The sequence below is a fragment of the Apium graveolens genome, chromosome 2 (genome assembly GCF_009905375.1).
Source record: "Apium graveolens cultivar Ventura chromosome 2, ASM990537v1, whole genome shotgun sequence".
NCBI lineage: Eukaryota > Viridiplantae > Streptophyta > Magnoliopsida > Apiales > Apiaceae > Apium > Apium graveolens.
This window is the reverse complement of record NC_133648.1, coordinates 5,773,159-5,781,001: the sequence shown is the minus strand read 5'-3', so window position 1 is coordinate 5,781,001 and position 7,843 is coordinate 5,773,159. Positions and strand designations below refer to the sequence as shown.

General features: G+C 31.0%; 1 pseudogene; it reads right to left on the bottom strand.

Moving 5' to 3' along the window:
* Positions 1 to 261: 261 nt before the first annotated feature.
* Positions 262 to 4,494, bottom strand: LOC141684769 (cytochrome P450 734A1-like; annotated as a pseudogene).
* Positions 4,495 to 7,843: the final 3,349 nt, after the last annotated feature.

The following is a 7,843-nucleotide window of genomic DNA, read 5'->3' as shown; positions in this document are numbered from 1 at the left end:
ACAGCTACGAAAATTAAAAAGAAACAGTTTTGAGTCTTACTATAACACTAAATGAACTAGTTACTTAAGATAGTATGAGAGGCGCCCTTGATGCACTCTTCAACCCAGTCTTAGATTTATTAAATATTTGGAATTTCATACAATTTTAAATTAAATAATATCTTTCTGGAACTCGAAAGTAGTAGGAAAAAATCCAATAATTACAACGGATTATAGTGAAAGTTCCATACCACAGGAGAAGCCCAGTTTTATTATTTTTTTCAACTCTTTAACCAAGAGTCCGGGTTACAAATGTAGAGAATATGAGGCTTTATTAAAGTTCAAAATGAACATTTCCTCAAAAGAAAAAGTTCAGATGAACATAAATTTGTAATCATTTTGTAATCCTCCTAACAAGGACATGAGCACCATACTGAGGCTGCACCGTGGCCACCATTTCCGGAGCATGAATATATGATGGTGAAAGTAAGAAGGAGAACTTCTTGATAATCATAGCTAGGGTAATCTTAGCTTCAACCATTGCCAGATTTCGTGCAATACAAATTCTGCGGCCCAACCCGAATGGAAAGTATGCACCCAAATGCTTGGGAGGTTCAACAAACCTTGCAGGATTGAACTCATTGGCATCTAGTCCCTATATCTTTGTGTTATGATGGACAGCAGCTTGTGGCATGTAGAATTCTGTTCTAACTGGGATGTCAAAATTGCCTAGTTTAACATTCTTGAAGTTGAAGGTCCTTCTCGAGATACTATTATCATGGGTATATAGTCGAAGTGTTTCTTTAATTATCAGACTAACCTGTCAATAAAAAAAGAGTTTAGTACTTGAAAGTTTAATAGAGAGCCACTGACACAACTGGAAAAGATTTAACGTACAATCTTCAACTCTTGCAAGTTCTCCAAAGATGGATGCTCATTGCCTCTGCACACTTGAAGAATTTCTTCGCGAGCTTTGGTTTGCCATTCTTGATGCTGGGCTAGAAGGAGAATTGCCCAAGTCAGAGAATTAGCTGATGCTTCTTTCCCCCCGTAGAAGAATGTCTTACACTCATCAATGACTTCCTCAATGTCCAGCCCGGATCCAAGTCCATTCATGTCACTACCGGACATTAATATGCTCAAGAAATTCATCGAATTATCACTTGTTTCTCTGTTTTCCTTAATAATCTTTCTCACTGAGTCTCGGGTTTCCTTCTCTAATCTCCATCTCAGTTTGTTCTTTTTTGTAGGCAAAAACCTGGAGATATAATCATTTTGAAATAGCAGGGAAATTAAGAAATGAGCTCAACAGGAAATTTTATATTTATGCTTGTTCTGTAGAAAACTGTTGGGTATTGATAAGAAATTAAAAGGTTTGATAAAAAGATTGCATTTCTGGACTACCTGAATCCAGGGATGTAAACATTGCGCATGGCCTGAATAGTAAGAATCTCTTGTTGCTGTTGCAATTCAATAATGCGCTTCCCATTTTTAAAATTATTCCCCAAAGTTGTTCTACAAATAATTTCAGCTGACATCTCATGAAACTCCTCGTGAACTTCAATCTCAAGTTCATTCATTTCTCCTATTTTTGCTTCCCAGTTTTCCAGCATTTTTCTTACACTAGCTGCCATCCCCGGCACCATGGTCTGTTTAACATGAAAGCTATAAAAGTTAGGATGTCCATAGAATTTGTCAATCTCATAACTAGAAAACATTATTCGAGATTAAGATCCTGGTGCAGATAAAGGACAACCAAAAGATTTAAGATGAACATACCTTCGACATGCACTTACAATGTTCTCGAGGCTCGATTAGTCCATATAATCTATTTTTCACAAGATAAACATTTGATGCCAGTTAGGTTAAACCGAGTTATTCGCCAACAAGTTTGAACTCGGCTTGTTAAGGACTCGGTTCGTTTAATACTTGAGCTCGAGTTCAAACAAAAAATTTTTTTATCAAGTAAACGAGCTCAGCCAAGCTATAATAGTGTGTGGATTGAGCTCGTTTGGCTCCAGATCGCCTCATTAAAGCTCGAAAAAAATGACATATATCATGAATATTTTTAAGAAAAGTACCCTAATTTTTAGCATTTTTAAGAGTAAATGTACAAATCAGATACGAAATATCCAACATTCCAACTCGCGCATGCTAAAATGAGTTGGGCTTGGAAAAAAACAAGCTTGTTTGTCTTTTAAAACTTTAACTTTTAAATAGTTGTTCGTATTCGGCTCGGCTCAGCTCGTTTTTTTCAATAAAAGCGAGTGTTTGGCTCATTAGTTAATAAATTCGAGCTCGAAAACCTATTTTATGCGATAAAAAACTCAGCTTAGTTTTATTCATTAGGAAAAAAATAACTCAACTCTTTTACGTTAAAACTGGCTCCACACTAGAACTGTATCTTAAGCTAACTGCCTTAGAGCATCTCCGAATGGAGTGCCAAAAAGAGTGTCAAAATGTTATGTGATATGACACTCTTGTTGCTTATTCATTGGAGGCTTAAGGGTGCCAACTAAAATAGCCAACTTTTGACACCTCCCAAAATGAAAATAATGATATTATCCTACTCATAAAGACATGCACATTTGTATATATTTTAAATTATACTTGTATACGAATAGTTTGGCAATTCCGAATACAATTGTTAGAGCAAATTTTGATAAAAAGGATGTCAAAAGTATAATAAAAAAAAACAATAATATATTAATATTATTAATGAGGGACAATATTGACAACCTTAATTTAGCACTTCCACTAAAGATCCCCCCTAAAGATGCTCTTGGTTCCCCAAACTATAATACCAAAATTTGGAAATCTATATTTAACTGTACTGGATTTTTTTTACTAAATTTATAATTACTTCTACATAAGAAAGCATGTCTAATGATTTGCACCGGCTATCTATAGAGCTGCAAATAAAAGAACCGAGCTGAGCCGAACTTAATTTTTTTTTAAAACGAAATGAGCCGAACCGAGTTTAATAACCGAGTCGAAAGTTTTATTCAAGCCCGGCTCGTTTATAACCGAGCTGAGCCCGGGCCGAACATGAGTTTATCCACGAACAACCGGGTTGAGCCGAACCCGAGCTGAGTTGAGTTGTTCACTTATAGTTTACATATATTTTTCAATCGACTAAGCATAAAGTATAGTATATAGTTTTATAAGTTGTATCGATATCAAATACCAGTCTTATCTTATAATTATATACGCACACTCACCTACAGTTATTTCTATATATATATGATTTTATTTTTTGCGACAAATTTTAAGAATAATTTCAATTTTATTTTAAATTATTGAGACATTCGTAACTTTGCAAATCGTACACTACTTTTTAAACCGTCATTGTTCAAATTTTATTATGTTTTGATGTGTTATTTAAATTTGGTGTATGCGAATTACAAGTTATTTTATGGTGTTTATAAAAATATGAATAATTGGAGATGAATATATAATGATAATAAGATAGCTTCGTTATGAAAAAAATAGGTGTTAAATTTAGAAAAATAAACAAAAATTTTGAAATAATTAAATTATTAATAAATGATGAAAAACGTAATAATAAAAATATTTAAGTGATTAGTAATATTTATTATTTGTAATATATATACAAATTTTATACGAGCCGAGTCGAGTTACCGAGCCGAGTCCAAGCTAAACGAGTTGTTCGAGCCGAACAGATAAAAAGCTCGGCTCGGCTCGTTTATCTATCTGAACTCATTTTCATGTTTAAGGCCGGCTCGTTTGAGAAAATAAGTCGAGCCGAGTTCACTTAAACGAGCCGATCCCAAATTTTGTTGATGAACGGTTCTCTTCATTTTCAATCCTAGTTATCTATTATCTACTAAGAAATTAGAGGGACATGCATGCATGCATGATGCACACTCTTCAGTCTTCACCTTCACTTAAAGTAGATATAGCACCTTGAGAAAAAAAGTAGATATAGCAGTACCACTACTAATGCAACCAGAGAAACCATATGTATACGTAGTACATCAGTACATGCAACAAAATGAATTAATTGTAATCAAACCTTAACTTTGTCCATGTTGAATGCTGGGGTTGCGATCTTTCGATGAGCAGCCCATTTGTGACCCATCAACCCAGCAAGTCCCTGCCCAAACAGCGGCCTAGACAATGGATTGAAGTCATCCCTATCGATCGTGTCAGTTGTGTTAAGCAACACCTCTTTGATCATGTCGGGATCTGCCAAGACCAGCCTTGGCCTCGTCCCGAACCAACACAAAAAAGTCTTGCCATACCTGACTGACCACTGGTAATAATCTGGTAACACGCGGTGCACAATGTCATGATTAAAAGGACAGGATTTTGATTGAGCTTCTTTAGTGATTCTTATCATCTCTTGGGTGTTTCCATAAAATGGACGATAATTTGGGCCGTTTACACCTTGTTTTCGAAAAAAAGTTGAATTCTCCATGGAACCCATATTACTGAGTGCAGAAATTTTAAGCTCGCAAGAGTTAGCAAGATGGTAACAAAGAGAAAGGCCATGGGGTATGAATAGAAGAACTTAGAGGTAGATGGTTGAACAAAACTAGATGTAGTATAGCATATATATAATTGATGATCACTGATACATCTAGTCCCATTCAGTCGCAAGATATTAGAATAGTACTGCTGGTAAAGCTGATAATACATCTAGTCCAATTGAGGGACAAGATATTAGAATAGTGCTGCTAGTAAAGTGGATAAGAGATTTTAGTTTTGATGCATTTAAATCATGTTTTTTCATACACGTACTTCTAATAATTTAGGAGAGGATTAACACAAGGCATGAACCCTACTTAAATCCATGTATAGAATACTTTATGAACCGAATTGTTCACGAAGAACCTCGAGTTTAACGCGGTAGCAAGATGGTAACAAAGAAAAAAGCCATATCCAATAACTAAAACCGTCATACATAAGAAGTCTTTAACACACCCTCGGTTGCGAACTCCGGACCTGGATTTTATGCAATCCAATAAATTAGTATTAAATAAGAAGTACAAAATTAATTCTCAAAATAGTTATAAAATGACACGTATTTTATTGGTTAAATATAAATGGATCCCTATCAAATTATTTCATACATGTCACGTTATTTTGTAACAATTTTTTAATTTTTTTTTCCTCAAACGTTACTCCAAATGTGCAAGCCTAGCTTTCATTCATTTTATTATGTTAACCCATTTGTCGTGCAATAATTCGAGTTTTAAAAAGGGTGAAAGCAAGTAAATAATAGGAAAGCACTCATATTCACTCACCCTAAGTAGTTTTTTTTCCAAGGTTTTAGTAAAGAGAAAATAAGCGAAGGAGAGTGAAAATTTTATATTATTTATTTTCAAAACTTTTACTTCCAAAATAGGATGAAAATGAATTTAATTAAAAATACTTAATATTACAAATTTATCTTTTTTATTTAAATTATAATTTTTTTAATTTAAAAATAAAATTGTATTTTGATAACTAGGGTTGTTTGAGTCGATACGCTCACGAACAATTCGGTATTCGGTTTGAAAAAAGTTCGGATTCAATTCGGTTCGACTAAAAACGAGTCGAACATGAACACAATTTCAAGGCTCGGTTTATAAATGAGTTGAATTTGAGAATAATATAGTTCAGATCAAAAGTTTGCGAACTAATTCGATTACAATGTTCGTGGGTAATGTCCGTGTACATACTCGTTCACATAGCTTGTTCACATAGCTTGTGAAGTATATGAAATATTAGATAAATATGCTCGTAAATGATACACGCTTATGACACAATATTAAATGAATAATTGGGTATATATTTATTTTAAAATCAATTTACCAATTTATTTAATTCATTTATTATTTTTTATTAAATATATAAAATTTTATATTTATAGGATTTAAATTATAATACATGCTAGATGGTAAATGTATAACTATTTTATTAGTTTGTAAACTAAATTGCTTGCGTCAAGAGTTCGTGAACAATATTCATGAATTGTTTGTTGAACCATAGTTCGTGAGCTGTTCGTAAATAACCACTTTATTAGTGAATCGATACGAATAAAAATTTTGACTCGATAAAAGTTCGAGCTCGAATTAGAATTCAATATAATTATAACGAGTTACATGAATACTTAAGAGTTTAACTCGGTTCAACTCATTTACAACCTACAGTCATTTATATGATTTTGTTTGAACTTGGTAGCGTAGTAATGAAATTAGTTTCACTCTATAATTTTTTAAACTTGAGAACAAATGAGTGAGAAATTGTGCCCATTTGGGGTATTTAAAAAAAACAAAGTTATGCCTTAAAATAAATAAGTATTGTATAGAGGATAATTAGATAAATACTTACAAGTTTTAAAATTGTTTGAATAAATTTAATAATAGGTTAATGAAGTTTTTACAAAATTAAATTTTTTAAAAATGATTTATTAAGTACAATTAAGTAAAAAAATATTTAATATATATATGTTAAATTTTGAATTATTAAAAAAAATAAAAAAAAGTAAGTTATAAGTAAATTTGGGCAAATTGTTGAGTTGACTATTACCCTCGACAAGCCCTCGTGGACTTTTAACTTACAAGGTACTAGATGATGATGACCTGTACGAGCTTCAGGGATTTTTTTTTTAATTTTTTAAAGTTAATTAATAATGAAAGAATGCCTAAAATACACCAGTTTTCACCTTCAACTGCCCAAAATGCCCATATGCGCGCGAACCGCCCAAAATACCCACAAAATACGTATTTCAGGGATGCGTATTACATAATGTAAAATTTAAAAGAAAGAATATCAAATAAATTCAAATTTATAAAATCATATTATTTTTGCAACTTATTATAACAAAAGATTGCAATTATGATTGGAATCTAACAATTTTATTATATAACTAAAAGATAATATATAATTGTTTGTGAAATAAAAATTTAGGATTGAAATTAAAAAGGTATTATAAAAAATTGTAATTACAATAGTATTCCCAAAAAATTATTATTACATTAAAATTATATTGAATCAAAAGTGAAATAGGAATTTACGGATTAAATTAGAAAAGATCAAACCAAATTTGGTACCGAGTACATTCGAAAAGAGGTTTTATTTATTAACGTAGGTTACATAATGTAAAATTTAAAATTAAAGAATGTCAAATACATACATAATAATTTATAAAATCATATTATTGTTCATCTCGGTAAGTTATAACAAATGAATTACAATATTATGTTATTAACAGAAAATATAAAATTGTACGTGAAATTGGAATAAACCAAAGATGTTATAATAAAAAATTACAATTATAATAGAATTATAACAATTTTATTATTTCACTAAAATTATGTGAAATTTGGGTGAAATCGAAAAAGTGGAACCAAATTTTGTATCGAAGTACTATTAAAAAAGAGTATTTATTAATAAAGGTTACATAATATAAAATTTAGAATTAAAGAATGTCAAATAAATCCATAATAATTCATAAAATCATATTATTTTTCAATCTGGTAATTATAACAAATGTATTGCAATAATAATAGGCTTCTAACCGTTTTATTATGTTATTAAAAGAAAATAAAGAATTGTACATAAAATCGAAATCTAAGACTGAAATCAAAAATATTATAATAAAAATAACAATTATAGTTGAATTATAGTAAGTTTATTATTTCACTAAAATTATGTGAAATAGGAATTTAAAGGTGAAATCAAAAAAGTGGAACCAAACCAAATTTGATAGTGAAGTACCAAAGGAGTTTTGTTTATTGATAAAGACTAGAATATAACCTACAAGGCGGAGAAAATTTTATTAAATTTATTTATAATAATATTCAGCGTAATATATTGATGGTATGGAATAATCAAAACACAATAAAATTAAGTG